We start from the raw sequence: 17,192 nt of genomic DNA on the forward strand, positions 1-17,192 counted from the left end.
ATTGCCATTTAACAAATTATCCCCCAAACCCAGGGGCTTAAAACAATCATAAACAATTATCATCTCACATAGTTCCTGTGGGTCAGGAATTTTGGAAATAGCTTAACTCCGTGGTTCTAGCTCAGGGTCTCTTGGGAGGTAGGAGTCAAAACGTATACCAGGTCTTGAATCATCTGTAGGCTCAACTGGGGCTGGAAGATCTGCTTCAAAGATGGTGCACTTACAAGGCTGAGAAGCTGGTTCTGGCTGCTGGAAGGAGACCTCATTCCTTGCTAGGTAGACCTCTTCATGTGGCTGCTTAAGTGTTCTCATAATAAAGCGACTAGCGTCCCCCAAAGTGAGTAGTCTCTTTGTGACCTAGCCTCAGAAGTCACACACTGTTGCTTCCACTGCATTCTATTGGTCAAAGAGATCAACCTGACACAACATAGGAAGGGACTTCACTAAACGGTGAATACAAAAAGGTGACGATCACTGGAGGGCATCTTGGAGGCTGGTTACACCAGCTAAGTCTGATCCAACATCGGTAAAATGCCGATGATAATGACATGTACCTCACAGGGTTGGTGGAAAGATTAAAGGACACCAGCCATTCAAAGTGCCTATTATCAATTATGTAACAACCTAAATGGGAAAAGAATTTGTAAAAGAATATATACATGTATATGTATAAATGAATCACTTTGCTGTACACCTGAAATTAACACAACATTGTTAATCACCTGTACTGTAATATAAAATAAAAAGTTAAAAAGAAAAGTGCCTCGGGCTTCCCTGGTGGCTCAGTGGTTGAGAATCTGCCTGCCAATGCAGGGGACACAGGTTCAAGCTCTGGTCTGGGAGGATCCCACATGCCACGGAGCAACTAGGCCCGTGAGCCACAACTACTGAGCCTGCGCGTCTGGAGCTTCTGCTCCACAACAAGAGAGGCCGTGACAGTGAGAGGCCCGCGCACTGCGATGAAGAGCGGCCCTCGCTCGCCGCAACTGGAGAAAGCCCTCGCACAGAAACAAAGACCCAACACAGCCAAAAATAATTAATTAATTAATTTAAAAAAAAGAAAGTAAAAGAAAAGTGCCTCTTCTCCAGCACTTGCTCATTGAATGTCAGGTCTCCTTATTCATTCTATATGCCTTCTAGGGTCTAGCACAATGTGTATGTGCATGCGTGCGTGCATGTGTGTGTGTGTACTTGGACCCCTTTGGCCACTTGATGAAGCCTATGCACTGCTTCTAAGAATTATATATTTTTTTAAATAAAAAAGTACAGAGAATTACAGAGAACACAAATTATACTGAAATATAACAGAATATTTTAAAACATATTTGTAATATAGCAAATATATGCTTCTTTATTAAGACCCCAAACAACGAAACCCAGTAGCAAGTTGAATGGCTACTGTATTTTCAAAGGAATGATAAGCCAAATAAAATTCTGAGGTATTTGCAATAACCATAATATGATTAAACAATATTTGTGATTTCCATTGGTGACAAAGTCACAAGTGCTACCAGTATTACTGTGGTCTTATGCCTATATTCACACTTGAAAGAAACGCTAAATTCCAGTTAGAGTTAAGTGTAAATGAAGACCTAATTTCTTTTCTCCCCATTCAAGTTCTCAGATCTCATGAACACTATACATGGACTTAATGGGGGTCACTGGACCCTCGATCAAACTTCTGGCTACGCTTATACCTTAAAAGAAAGGGGAGGAAATAAGAAAATATGGTTCTAATTTTAATACTAATATTTAATAAGGTAAAATAATTTTGTTTCTACTAAATTTCCTACTGCACACAGGAATTTATAATGTCCTCCATGGCATTCTCATTTCAAAATGATCGCTGTTTGAATTGGACATATACCTATATAATGCTTTCATTTAAATGGATTTTAATGAAGCTTTAGGCCTAGATAAGTGGATTTACAGAAGTGGTACATTAAAAGGCCATTTTAAGTTTTGGACCAAAAGGACCTCCAATTTATAGCTCTAGAAAATATCCATTCTATGGTTCAAAGATCCTTGTGGATTATAAAAGAGGAAACGACTAACAGAAAAGGAATTATTCTCCACATTATTAAACATGACAAAAAGCTTCTGAATTGGAGCTTAAAACGGGCTATTTAAGATTCCAGCAATTCCTGGGACTTTGGCAACAAAAATGTTCAAAAACCTTTTATAGTTGCTGTCAGATTTCTGTAAAGCATTTGCGATTCCTGTGAACTTATTTATATAACAAGCTAAAACCTGAAGCCGACTTGAAAGTCTTTCTATTCTAATTATGTAGAATTGGAAATGCCTAGAAATGATGTTCAGTGTTCTCCCAAAAATATAGTCCTGAAATGGTGGTTTCAGAACCGGGTGTTCAGAACAAGGAATGAGGGTAGAGCTGCTCTGACTTACAAGGAGCAGTTACAGCAGACATAGAAACTATAGTTTGGTAAAGCGGTTTCAAAGAACTGCCATGTAGCAATTCTCTCGGCAGTGGCACATTCTGAATGACTGCTCATGTGGTTCCCTCCTGGCCTGCTAGAGTGGTTTGTTTCTGAAGCTCTATAGTTCACGTGTAATCATGTAGCAAAATAATTCAGGAGATAATGACCCACCAGGATATCAGCGGATTGACGTTCTTATCACAATACTGTTCCTGATTCTCTGGGGCGTCCCAAGCCAACTCTTGAACCCTTTTATGCTTCACTATTCCAACGTGACATCTGGCCTCTCTGTGCTCAGAAGACATTGCAGGAAACAAGAGTCAGTACGTACCCCGAGCTAGAAATACTAGGTGATAGTCCGAAGAAAGACACTAAGATTGGTTTGCGGGGGAGGGTACCACACTTAGCAGCTTCTAAAATGTCTTCTGATGATCCCACCTTCTGGGATTCACATCCTTGTGTCATTCCTCTCTCTCTTTGATCGTATTATGGATCTAGTGACTTCTTTTTCATAAACCGAATGGGCACAAGTATTGGAATGTTAACCCTAAGATTAGTTTATGAAAACTCCCATCTTTCTTACTCTCTTTCTCTGGCTCATCTCGCTTGCTACATTAGGAGAAGCAAGGTGCCCTACAGGAAGCCCATGTGACAACGAACTGAGGCCAACAGTCCAACAAGCATAGAAGAGCTGAATCCTGCCAACCACCCTGTGAGTGAGCTTGGAAGTGGAGCATCTCCACTTCTCGTGACAAGATACAGACAGCAATATCAGAGATGGTAACTAACTCACTTGCATTTCACACCCAGCAAGGGAAGGTCTAGAATAGGAAAATGAAACTCTCTCTTCCTAACTCCAAAGCCTGTGCTTCATTCACTGCATTATACTGTCTCTCCAAATGAATTCTGTTTCAAATACTGGACTGTGTGTTGCCCATTTGGAAGTTAGAACACATTTCACTAGAGATGAATGGTGTGACTGAAACATACATGGCACTAAAACAACAGAAGAGAGGAGAAGGCAAAGGAAACGCAGGGGTGAGGCGAAGAGATGCGGCGTTTACGTAGGCTCCTGCACCAAAAACTCTTGAGTCTTAGCAGTCTGGTCCAGGGGGCTGCTCAGGGGAGGAGGAATGGAGACAAGCATAAATGCCCGCAGAACCCGAGAAAATCAAGTGGTCTCACCCTACACTTTCTGACTCGGAGTTAGCTTTGATTTGATCCTCGGATCTTTGCAGATGTCATTAATTAGGGTTATCAAGATGAAATCATACAGGATTTAGGGTAGGGCTTAAATCCAAGGACTGGTGTTTTTATAAGAGAAAGGAGGGACAGATTTGGACACAGAGAAGTGGCAGGGAAGACAGAGGCAAAGATTGGAGCTACGGTGTCACAAGCCAAGGAACCCCAGGAGTCACCAGAGGCTAAAAGAGACAAGTAAGGACTTTTAAGTAAGTGGGTGACATTTTCTCTTTCTATAAGATTAGTGTAAGAGATTTAATGAGAAATAGTGAGTATAAACCAAGATGTATATTATACTGTAGTTGAATATCACCTCCAGATTAGCGCAGTGTCAGGCACAAAGAGGATCCTAAACAACTGGGGGTTTTCCTTCCCCTTCAGGAATAATAGTTGAGGAACCTGAGAAAATATGATGGCTGCAGCCTAACTTGAATGTTAGCTGCTCTTCACTGCTCTTGAGCTCTTTTATTTTAAAAACTATTAAACCAAAACTTTCTAGGACATGCTGCTCTAAGAAAGTCTTAGCAGACAGTATAAGGGAATATCATACCCAGGACAAAATGGTGCAACTAGAATAAGATCATTCTGTCTGTGACTTGATAGTTAGATGTAATTAAATTGCTGGCCAAGATACCCCAAACCCAAGCAATTATAAATACTAACTAATGAAGCCGGGAAATCAAAGGATGAATACTGAATAATATTAGCAGGCATATCAAAAAGATCATGAAAAGCTTTCTGTGCAGAAAAAGTGTGCAAGTCTTTTAAAACGCTTTCTCTTACAGTCATAAAATGAACTTGAAATGTGTATTTTTTCTTGCTTATTGGCTTTGTTTCAAATGGCTATTATTAAATCATGATAGTCAATTAAAAATATTCACCAAACTATAAATGTGCTTAAGTATATGTATATAAGCATGCATAAATATATTATAAACTATTGAATTGAAACATGAAAATGTTCTCCATAGCAACCCTAAATCAAACTGATATTTCATTTTGGTTCCCCTGATGCCAATATATATAATACATTAAACCAGAGCTTTCAAAGGATAAAAATGCCTTTGAAAACGTAAGTAATATAGAGCTGATGTTCAAATATACTATAATATACACCTTGGTTTATAGCTATTATTTCTTTCCCAAGATTACATTTCTATGTGAAAAATCAGTCTAAATATAATATTGGGTCGTTAATTGTAATGGTGGAAAGAGATATTTTTACTTTGCACATTCTGACTATTGGGGTTTCTATGCCCATAGTGATCAATTACTTATTTCTAATTTGCACTTTTCCTGAAAAGCTCAAGTCAAATACCACAGAATTTATAAACTACAAAAGTTAAGGAGACAGGACACAGGAGCTAACTAAGGAAAACATAAAGATCCTCGTCTTTGACTTCGAAGTCACTAGTCTCCATAGAAGTACTTAGAGAACTAACTGCAAGGGGGGAATTGGGGGTCTTAACCTTTGGCATTGTTGAAAAGAAATACTGGTAAGTTCCACGCATTAAAATAACCCATGCAAAAACATTCCTGATGAAATAAAATCAATAACATAACAGACCCACTGTTGCATGTCTGAGTGTACTTTTGAGATGCTGAAATGCAGCTGATGCATTCAAACATGAAACCATCAAATTTTACATCTGGAAGGGACCTCTGACGGTAATTATTCCAAAGCCCTCAAGAGGAGCCTAAGTTCCAGCAAATATGAAGAACGTGACCAAGGTCACAACTTAGTTAGCAACAGAAGTTGGACCAGAATAATGAACTAATTTCATTACACCACAATTTTAGTTTCTAAACACCAATGGACATGAATGCAGAAACAATGACTACAATCATATGCTGTGCCTAAAATAACAATTACAAAAATAAACCTACAGCCTCAGTTAAATCGTTCACCTTTGTATGTTTTTTTCCCAAGACACAGAACATTTCCATTCTCAAGGATCCCTCGTATTGCCCATTTGTAACCAAACCCATTTCCCTCCCACCCCAGTTCCCTACCCATCCTTAACCACTCATCTGTTCTCCACTTCCATACTTCTGTCATTTTAATAATGCTATATACATGGAATCATACAACATGTAACCTTTAGAAACTAGCTTTTCTCACTCAGCATACTCTCCGGAGATGCATGCGAGTTTCTGTGTGGATTAATAGTTTATTCTTTTCAATGCTGAATAATCTCCATGATGTAGATGTACCACATTTCATTTACCCATTCACCTGCCCAGTCACGTCTAGGTTGTACTTCTGGGCAGCTCTCAAATCTGTCCACTTCACTCCATCGGCCCTAAATCCAGCCCCCATTCTCCCTAACCTCTATTATTATGGGCATCATACTGGTTTCCCTGGTTTCCAGCTCTTTTCTAAACAGTGCCCACCTTTCTAATACCCAAATCAGATCTCCCAAAAACATCCTAGATTCTCTAGGGTTCCTTAGATTCCTGGATCTTACTCAGGCCTCCCCTCTCTCAAGAATCTCATTTGTTCATTCATTCAAAACAGTGAAATGGTTTTCCTGTAAGTGATTTATTCTAAAATAAAAATCTAATCTAAAAGCATTATTCTAACTCTTTAATAGCTTTATGATCAACAAAATAAAACTAACATCAGTGTTTTAAAATAGGAAAGTAAGTCTGTGACATATGGCATTAGTACTGCTTCATGAGGACAAGAAGAAAAATTGGAAATGTACAATAGGTACTACATTTCAGCAGGAGAGTCTTACTTATGAACTCCCTGAGAATGGGAATATCATACCTTGCAAAGCTGCACTATGACTCATGAAACAGAGAAGCTGCACCTAACCAAACCATGACGACAGATAAGCTTAAACTTACCATTAGTTCATTCAGAGCCATGCATTTTTCTCAGAGACTCAGAAGTTGCTCCAGAAACTGCCTACTTGACATATTCTGACAAATACCTAAGAACATGCCATGATTAATTTCAGCTCCCCAAATCTTCTAGTACCCCATCTCTAATTCATCCTTTTGAGACAACCCACAGTTCCGGCATGTGTTCACCCTTGCTGCAGCAGGCTAATAAACCTACCTTGGTATTCAAGTATGTTCCTGATGACCTTTAGTCATTAGGTTTTAGCAGAAAACAAAAAACAGAACAAAACAGGTAACAACAGCAAAACACCTAGGGAAAGGTATCAAAGATTTCACACCTAACTTTTGAACCTCTTGATAGAGGAGAAGGACTCAGTGAAAGAGGGGGAGTGGGTGGGGTGCAGATTACCCAAGAAAATGGGCTTGTGTATTATCTCTGTGGTTTTAAAAACATATATTAACATAGGTCTCATCAATTAAAAACTATAAGTAATCTTACAAAAGAAAAAAAATGCTTACTCTCAGGAGATGATTAAACACTTACCTTGACTACCTGTATGATTCAATGTCAGACTAATATTTTTTGCATCTATCTTAACTTGTATTTTAAAAGAAGTATATGGAGGTTCTAATTAGAAATTAACTGAAGGCCACTTGGAATCATTATACTGTGGGAATTAAATGATACTGTTTGTGTGTTTTTCTTTTTTCCTTTTTTTTTTTTTTTTTAAATCACTAAGAGTTCAAGGAAAGCTTGGTTCTCACTAAAAGAGGCAAGAAGAAACAGCTTCTGACTAAATGTCTATGACTTCAGGGTGGGGCGCCATACAACCTCTCTCTCCTCCTGACATATTTAATTAATCGAATGCTCAGTGATTTTTTTTTTCCTCCTCCAACAGCCCTACTCCGACCCTGAGCAATTTCTCCAGCCTTGGCTCCTCTGACTTTTGATCGTGAAAAACACAGCTAAGCACTTGATTATATTTGGCCATATTTTTCTATTTCTCAGTTTCTATTTTTAGAAAGTACTTCTGTTATAACTTTTTTTTTTAACATCTTTATTGGAGTATAATTGCTGTACAACGGTGTGTTAGTTTCTACTTTAAAACAAAGTGGATCAGCTATACATGTACATATATCCGCATATCTCTTCCGTCTTGCGTCTCCCTCCCACCCACCCTATCCCACCCCTCTAGGTGGTCACAAAGCACTGAGCTGATCTCCCTGTGCTATGTGGCTGCTCCCCACTAGCTATCTGTTTTACATTTGGTAGTGTATATATGTCAACGCTACTCTCTCACTTCGTCCCAGCTCCCCCTTCCCCCTTCCCCCTCCCCGTGTCCTCAAGTCCATTCTCTACATCTGCGTCTTTATTCCTGTCCTGCCACTAGCTTCCTCAGAACACTTTTTTTTTTAGAGTCCATATATATGTGTTAGCATACACTATTTTTCTCTTTCTGATTTACTTCACTCTGTATGACAGACTCTAGGTCCATCCACCTCACTACAAATAACTCAATTTCGTTTCTTTTTATGGCTGAGTAATATTCCATTGTAAAATACTTCTATTATAACATAATGTTCATCACAGTGTCTAGCACTGCGCCTTGAACTGAAGAGCTATTCAAAAGAAAACATTAACAACAAACGTTGTTGATTAGGACCAGTATGAACAACCGCATTGTAGAAAAACTTTGAAAAGTAATTCGCCATTTCAAAGGTGTCGTCATTATTCTCCAGTCTTCCAAGAATCAGATCTCACTGACATATAACTCATATTCCCAACTTGAGAACATTCTAAGGCTACATCCCTTCATCAAAGTTAATTGGGAGAAAGTGTCACTCACCAGAAAATTTCACCTAACTGAAAACTGAACTGAAATGGCCAGGCTCAAACGGGGGCTGATCTGATTCTCATCAAGCAGCACTTTCAGGTATCATGGACAAGGCTGCCTTAAGCTGGAAAAAGCTTTGATACCATCAGTTTTACACCAGGATCAAAAAACAATTTTCAACTTTTATTTCAACGTTTGTTAATACGTCTCTCCCCTTTTCATCACAGTTATGAAAAACTCCTAATACTTGTGTTGCATGGGAGCAAAGCTAGGGAGGACTTAAATTTCAGGTCAATTGGAGATAACATTTTTAAAATACTATCGTTGAGATTGATTACCGGGATACCTGGAAACTACCTTCTCCCAAATCAAACAGAAGCTGGAGGGATGGTAAATTCAAATCAATAAACCTGTGATGAAGACTATCCTAAGAATCTATTTGCACTTATTCCTAAAACTCTAATCACTATGCATGACATCCAAATTCCTACCGCAATAGATGTTTTCTCTGGGAGCAGTGCAGCAATGGCTAACAGGTTTCAGCTCTCTTGCCAGTTTTGGGTTTTTTTTTTAATTTTTAAATTTTATTTTATTTTTTTATACAGCAGGTTCTTATTAGTCATCAAGTTTATACACATCAGTGTATACATGTCAATCCCAATCGCCCAATTCAGCACACCACCATCCCCACCACCAACCCCACCCCCCACCCCCCGCCGCTTTTCCCCCTTGGTGTCCATACGTTTGTTCTCTACATCTGTGTCTCAACTTCTCTTGCCAGTTCTGATTGCCAACTACTGCCTGCCACACAGTGCAGAGGAATTCTGAAGTTGCCTCTGGGCTTTGTGGAAGGGAAGAGCAGAATCCATCGGCAACATTTGCCAGTATGGCAAACTAGTGCTAATTGCTCTGGGTCCTCTCCCAGAACATGCATTGCTTGACACATGGAAGGCTATGTTTCAGAACCCCCTTTGCAGTTGCACAGGGCCACATGACCAGCTGTGGGCCACTGGCTGTGATCAGCAGTAACATGCTCCACATCACTGCCCATGTGCACTTGCCAATGCCTCTCTTCCACAACTGTAGTAAACCTCAAGTCCTGAAATAAAGGTGCCACCAGTCAGCAGTGGAGTAAAATGATGAGCCACCCCTCGGAGGAGAGCAGCTCTGGAGAGACCCCTGGAACCACGGTGGGACCTCCAAGGATGAGAAATAAGTGATGGTTGATTAAGCCTCAGAAATTTTGTTACTGTTGTTACTATTTTGTAACAATACATTATAACCCAGCCTGCTCTGACTTCTGCACTGACTCCCAGAGCAGGGATAGAAGGCAGGGGTGCCCAGTACTTGGCATTTCTTAGGGATCACAAATGAATAATCAGCAACACTGGTTGATCTTACATTTAAAACACCCACCACCACCATGGTGAATTTCCATCTGGCGTAATAAGAATTTCTGTGATCACACTGCTGAACTTCATTTTGCTCACTACCAACTGTGACTAGCACTTTGGCTCCTACCTGGCTCCTTTATCCTTGCTCTATTCTTTTCTCAAGCACACATATGTTCCAGAGCCGACTTGTCATATCATAATAATAAATACAATGTGTCTCTATAAAAAGCAAAAGGAAAAGTTGCCATTGTTGTGGCTCTTTTCAATGCCTGTGAGCACGGTAACATATTGAGCTTTTACATATTTCGGTCACAGGGTCACCTGTGGCACCCTATATTTTTGTAGATGAACTATAGTTGTTGTCAATGACATCAGGAAGATTCCTTCACATTTTTACTTATCTGCAACAGCAGGCTTCCGGTAGAAAAGGTGTCTAACATTAGAACAAATGATCATTTGAGAACAAAAGCTTGTGTTCTTCCACAGTGCTTACCAGACGCCAGGAACTGTTCCACGAGCTTTACTAGTATCAATGCGTTTAATACTCCCAACGGCCTTGGGAGATTTGCTACAATTTTTACTGCCATTTTACACATTAAAAAATCTAGTGTGTGCGTTTCAATGCTCACAAAAAGCACTGATTTTTTTCTCATCATAAACTAGAAGAGCATTCCCAGATGAAACAGAGAATGAGCAGCTGAATTTCAGGCAAACAACAAAAATCTCTTAGGGTAAGTATGTGCCACGTATCACATGGGATATACTTACACGAAACAAATTTTAACTGAAATTTAACAAGAACCAACTGTTTGCGTTTTCCATCTTTCCTTCGCTCTACTCTTAAAACTGTGAATCCTAATAATTTCAAAACACATCCACTGACGAAATGGACATTAAAATACTGTAAAATCTTTTTAAAAATTGCATTTATCTGAAATTCAAATTGATCTGGGCTCCTGTATTCTTATTTGCTAAATCTGGAAACTCAAAATTAGAAGCAATATTTGAAATTTTCATCAATACTCGATATTTTTAACTTATTAAGCAACTAAGCTAAGCTGACTACACATGTCTCCATCAAAGAAAGTTAAAGAAGTTATGAGGGAAAACAAAACCTTTCAATCTAGTCTATGATAAAAATAAATGCCAAAAAACATTTCATTATAAAATTTGCTTTTACTTTCCTACTACTCAGCCTATGACACTTGAGAAGGATCCAGATGTTGATATATGATTCTGCCAATTGTCACATTTTATATCTGAATTGGTGAAAATCCTACCTGTGAGTCACTAAAGCATTCACTTTGTTTGGATTTGGGGGTGAGGCTTGCAAGAAAACACAGAATATTCTTTTTTCTTTTTATTACTTTTACAGCATGAATATTCTAGCTCAGGCAGAGATGAAAGGACATAATAAATAGGAAACACTGCTCTCCCAATGTTTGCCTGAAAAAGTCCTTGTCAGTCACATTCAGTAAAGTGCATCAAAAATAATGCTTACCACGGCAGGAGCCTGTGCTGAGTTTAACATTCTGGGGACAAACAATGAAATAAGTGTAGAGTGAGACTAATAAAATTTTCAAATCTGAGGTACCTGAGAATAAAGTGCTTCCAGAGACTCTTAATAACATCATTTTAAACTCTTGGTCTCCCTTTCGGGGTCTATTTCATGTAGGGCCGTGAGTTATTGCCGACAAGCTAATATCTACTCTCAGCACAAGCACAGTATGTCTCCAATCGCCATTCGTCAAGAGCTTCAAAACAATGTTTATCTTTCTGCTTGTTGTGAATATTAATAAATTAAGATCTTTAAACTGTCTAGAAAGAAGAAAAAACTGCCAAGAGCTCCGGTGCAGATGATGTATTTACATACATTAGAGAAGTACCATTAACAGTAATTAATGGTGCTTTCACATCGCAAAATGCATTGCAATTGACTGCCGATTTGTTTTGGAGGTGTTTGCAATCATAAAACAAATCTCATCCTAAATGGATACTTAGTAATTTTTAATAATTTTAAACTGTGATGCTCTATTCAATGCTTTAGCAATTACACACTGTTTTTTGCAGAAAGTTTTTTAAATTTAGAATTTTTATTGAACGTTATTAAAGTTAATGAGACTGCATTACTTGTGTTCTACCTTAATTCACAATGTTTTTAAAGGTCATGAAGGCTAATGTAAAAATTTTGAAAAAAAGCAAATTCAGTCAGTTAATGACTATACAATTAAAACATCATTCCACTACTCTCTTCCCCCCCGCCCACTATATTCTGAAGGAACCCACATTTAGTATGGTATGTCTTCATGAGCGGTTTTAAAAATGAAAAGTTTAGGACATGTGACCATTAGGAAGTAGAACAGACACAACTGTTGAGAAGAATTTCACTAACCCCTGATTCTCTTCTGACTTGGTATGACTTTTGATTAGAACTAGAGTACGCAGTGCCTGGCAAACTACACTAAAGGATATTTATATCAACTGAACTTCTAAAGAAGTTAAAATTAGAAAAGATATATCCCCTAAGTCAATATATCCTGCAATATTTCCCTGGTGACTTAAGTCTCATTTTGGTTGAGAAAACTAAGAGTAAAATAGAAAATACATTTGCTCTGAGGGTGCCAAGGCCATATGGAATAGAAATTTGAGCTAAAATAAACCTGTCTGTAGTCTTTCCATGCAAGAAGGAAACTGTAAAAACAGATTTGGGGCGATCCTGATATGAGTTACTAAGATATCATTTGCAAGCCTCTTCAATGTCTCTTTCAGTCCACTTTATTTCCACTAGGAACAACTGCTTAACCCTTTGAGAGTAGTTCTTTGTAACAATTCCTCACAACAATATACCTGCAAAATTAAACTGAGTCTCTTGGACCATTCACAGTATGGTAAGAGAGCATATAAGGCAATAATTCTAAATCTACAAGAAACAAATATTTCACAATTTTACAAATTTAAGAAAATATGTAGGAGGAGTACCAAACAAACTTGGCATGTTTAAAAATATACTTGGTGCTTGTCAACTCTCAAATAGTACAGACATATTGTTTGTATTATCAATGATAACAAGAAAATCACAAAGAATTAATCATGAGTATCTGCCTTCATCTTAGGATCACAATAACAAGGCCGACATGCTGCATTTCTGCTGCGATGAGGCAAAAATCTAACACATGAATCCTATGAAGACAAAGCTAATCATTTTTATGTGTTTTTGAAGAATTCCAAATCAAGAAATCATGTCCCATTTTTGAGATGAACGCTTCCTTCTACCCCACACAACAAAGATGAGAGCATAAAGAGAAATTTTTGATATATGTAACTAGATATACATATGCTGACTTCAGTAAGGCTCTAATCTCAGAGATAAGGAGCCAGTAGAGAAGTGTGTCTCCAGTAAATTAGCTCATAAAAAATTTGAACCTCCTTAATATCTACAGAAAAATCTTATTTGAAAAAATGGTAAATTCACCAAGCACACACCATTTTGTCATTGAACCTTTGATTTCTGTCATTTGGCACTCCTTAATTCCAAAAGACAAGATTGATAGAGATCATCTGCTCAAAGCAAGACAGTGAGATGATATCCAATACAAGACCTAAACATTTCAACTCCATTGTCACTGATACAAGGGAACATGAGTTCCAGGAAGGAAAAACTGAATGCCATGCTTGGATTTTTGCCATGGAGAAAAATCTACTCTAGCATGTGCTGTATGACACTGATACTTACTTTGAGTAGGTTTTTAAAATGATACCTGCTACAGTTATCATGGATCCATGCATCCTTAAAGTCTTACAGGTTACAGAATAGCAGGGGCAAATATTTTTATAAGCCACATGGCACTGTTGTCGTTTTGTTCCCTGGAGGAAGAGATACTTTTCCAACTATTACACTACCTTTCTATTCCTGGGGTCAGTTGAATCTGGTCATGATCCTGGACAAAAACTGTGATGGAGAATTGGTTTTCTGTGACGGAGATTCCTGGAGCTCATACTCTGGATGTGCGCAGACTTTTAAGGCAACCATGGCCAATCGAGGTAGAGAAGGTGAGGGCACTGCTATTTGCAAGACACATGCAGGTGGTGCTCGATCGTGATGATCAGTACTGATGATGACAACAGCTGCTGACATTTACAGAGGGAGTGCAATGCCATGTACAACATGCACAAGGCTTTAACATGTCACCTTACCATATCCTCACAACACCACTGTGACTTAAAACTATTAGCAACACAACCTCACGGATGAAAAAATAAAGGCACAGTAGTTACCTGGCCCAAGTTCACTGGGAGTTGAACTCAAATCTGTTCATTTACTGAGCCCATGCTCTTCATCACCACAGTGCCAGCTGTGTAAGGAGTCAGACTCAAGTCAGTCACCACTCCACCTCTCATATAACCTTGGCCAAGTTACTTAACATCACAAAGCCTCAGTTTCTCCATTTGTAATGTGCGAATTATAGCACCACCTGCCTTACAGGTATCAGAAAAAACATTTCAAACTTGGAAATAGGCAAACGAGATTACTGGATTTCTTTAGTATAGTGTTCCCACTGCTGGGTGTGACTTTCTGTTTACAGGGCTATTTTACAACTGATGGGAGACAGTAACTTGTGTGAGCTCTTATGGACCAGCAGGACATTATCCTGTTCTGTATCTGGCCCAATAATCTATCAAATCTCACACACACACACACACACACACACACACACACACACACAAAATCTCAAATTATTTTTGGACTAATTTTAACATCTTACTAGGTCCCTCACCCTCTTAAATTAATGAGCTGAATAAGATCTTAAACTGTGTTTATATTTGCACAACAGCCATGAAGTTGCCCTCTGAAAAGTGATTTTTAACACTCGATTGTTCTGAGAATTAAGTGAGATGATGCATATGAAATGTTCAGCATAGGGCCTGTCACGTATGATTCAATTAACGTCATTTGTTAACATCATTGCTATGATCATCTCAATAATTGTCACCACCACTACCATACTATCTAAATTTTTAATGTTAAGAATTGTTTCTGTTTACTCATATTCAAATATTAACAGTGAACAGTTAATAACTAGTTCTGAGAATAGTTCCAAAATTACACTGTTACCCATAGCTGAAGCCACTTTACAATTTGGCCTTGAGAGCAGTTATTTTGCAAATTACTCACAGTACAGAAATGGAGTTATTAAGGGATCCACTTTTGATGCACAGAAGGTTGTGCATCAGCCGGGCTGCCATCACCTCTGTTAAACAGGATTCATTAGAGTGATAACTGACAGTTGTTTCCCTTTCTAAGTGATTGCCCTGTAGTTCCATTATGTTCTGCCAAGGAAGTACTACTCATTAATTACCAATAAACTGAGTACCAACTGTGCTTGCAGTAGAAGGTTTGGAACTGTTAATCTTGGGGTGGGGAAGGTGGCAGGAAGAGGAGAACTCCACCTGGCCAGGTGCAGGAGACGCATGGCGAGAGGACATTATTACAGGAATGGGCGGGGAGGGACAGAGCTCCTGAGAGGATGGAAGACCTCTGCTTTTGAGGCCCCTGGTATACTGAGAAAAGCAGAAAGGAAGAAATCTCAAACCAGTGGTCCAAAAAGTATGCCTATCTTTAAAAAAAAAAAGCAAACTTTGAACAGGAAAAAATAAAATCAAAATAATTAAGATATTCCTAAGGTAATGACAGAACTTTCTAAATTTTAAAAAAATTTTTTTAATGAATTTATTTATTTATTTTGGCTGCTTTGGGTCTTCGTTGCTGCATGCGGGCTTTCTATTGTTGCGGCGAGCGGGGGCTACTCTTCGTTGCGGTGTGTGGGCTTCTCGTTGCGGTGGCTTCTCTTGCTGTGGAGCACAGGCTCTAGGCACGCGGGCTTCAGTAGTTGTGGCACACAGGCTCAGTAGTTGTGGCTCATGGGTGTAGTTGCTCTGTAGCATGTGGGATTTTCCTTTTTTTAAATTCAAAGTACGTGGCAGGTGAATGGTCAAGAGGTATGGCAGAGGGCTTTTTGCATTCCAGCTAGAACACTTCTGTAACTCTCCTCTTTTGGAAATAATATCTAAAATCTAAATTGAGGCTTTTTGTGAAAATGCAGGCTGAAGCCCGAGGGTTGAGCCCTCTTCCCTCACCCCTCAGACCCTGAGCTCCGACTTTCAATGAACCATCTGGTATCCTGTGCCCCAGAGCTGGGCTCCTTGCCTGCTTGCTTTGTCTTTCACTACAGAGCCATTAGGAGGCTCTTTCTAGAGATTCTGGGAGACACATCCTCGTTGCTCTCCAACTTCTTCCATCAGCCAAGTTGCATCCACAGCCACAATGGTCTTTTGGTTTCTCCAATTCCTGCCATGTATTACTTACTATAATTTTTCTGAATGCAGTTCATCACACAAGCTATCAGTCGGTTTCACATTCAAGTGTCTCACCTCATCAATAAGACTGCACCTTCTTGAGGACAAGGACATGGCTGGGAAGGATAATTAAAAATTACAGAGGGCCACTGCTTTGAAATCTGTCTGGCCATGTGGGCACTTGGCAGAGCAGACAAGCAAGAACCACCTTTGTTTATTCCTCCAGCATTCCTCTGCCACAGGAAAGGGAGACCATTGCTTTTTTAAAATGTATTCCTTTTTTAAAGGTATTTGTAAATTTCTGGCTTCAGGAGAGCCCAAGACCTATCATCAGACGCCTCTGGACTCCCTGGTATGTGCAGACATCTGTTGGTATCTGAGTCCCTGTTCTACAGTGTTTTTAAAAAGAGGATCCTGGGTTTCCTTCACGATCAAAAGAGAGCAGTGCTCTCTCCAAGAGATTGGTGCTGAAAGGTGGGAGAATATAGTGAACTGGGGCAAGGGGCCAAGAATTGGGTAGAGGTCAAGGTCAGCCAAAGGCCAAGTGAGAAAGACTAACAGAACCAGCTAATCAGTAATGTATCGGGGCACTGAAGCAGAGGTAGGTGTGACAGAAGAGGGACAGACCAAAAGGCCTGAGGGACAAGGGCAGAGACGGGAGGTGGGCACTGCAGGCCTATTCTGTCAGCTCCCGAGGAAGCGAAGAGCTTCGGGAAACTAGAGAATACAGGGGGCTCCAGCTCAGCCCAGCTTGGCTTTAAAAAGGCACAAGCCCCAAGGCAAAAGCACTCCAGGCATTCTGGAAACACAAAGGGGCACCATTAGAGGAGAGGAAGGAAAATTTCAAAAATTTTAATCTGGAATTAATTTCAAATGTATCCCCAAATTCCACGAACCAGATAGCACAAGGAACACCTAGCTACACCCCAGATCCATCTTGAGTTAACATTTTCCCCATCTGCTTATCATTTGTACTTTCTCCCTATACACATACTGTTTATGTCCTGTCCTTATTTTGAAAATGTTTCATTCAGTGTGCATTTAAGAATAAGGACAATTTCTCTTATCACCACAGTACA

The 17,192-nt window shown here is 39.3% G+C and overlaps 1 protein-coding gene across 28 annotated transcripts in view; it reads right to left on the reverse strand.

Annotated features, from left to right (window-relative positions):
• FHIT (fragile histidine triad diadenosine triphosphatase) overlaps positions 1-17,192 on the reverse strand; it is a 1,435,777-nt gene that overhangs the window by 540,798 nt on the left and 877,787 nt on the right. The window lies entirely within an intron of this gene.

This window comes from Stenella coeruleoalba, assembly GCF_951394435.1.
Source record: "Stenella coeruleoalba genome assembly, chromosome: 10".
Classification (NCBI taxonomy): domain Eukaryota; kingdom Metazoa; phylum Chordata; class Mammalia; order Artiodactyla; family Delphinidae; genus Stenella; species Stenella coeruleoalba.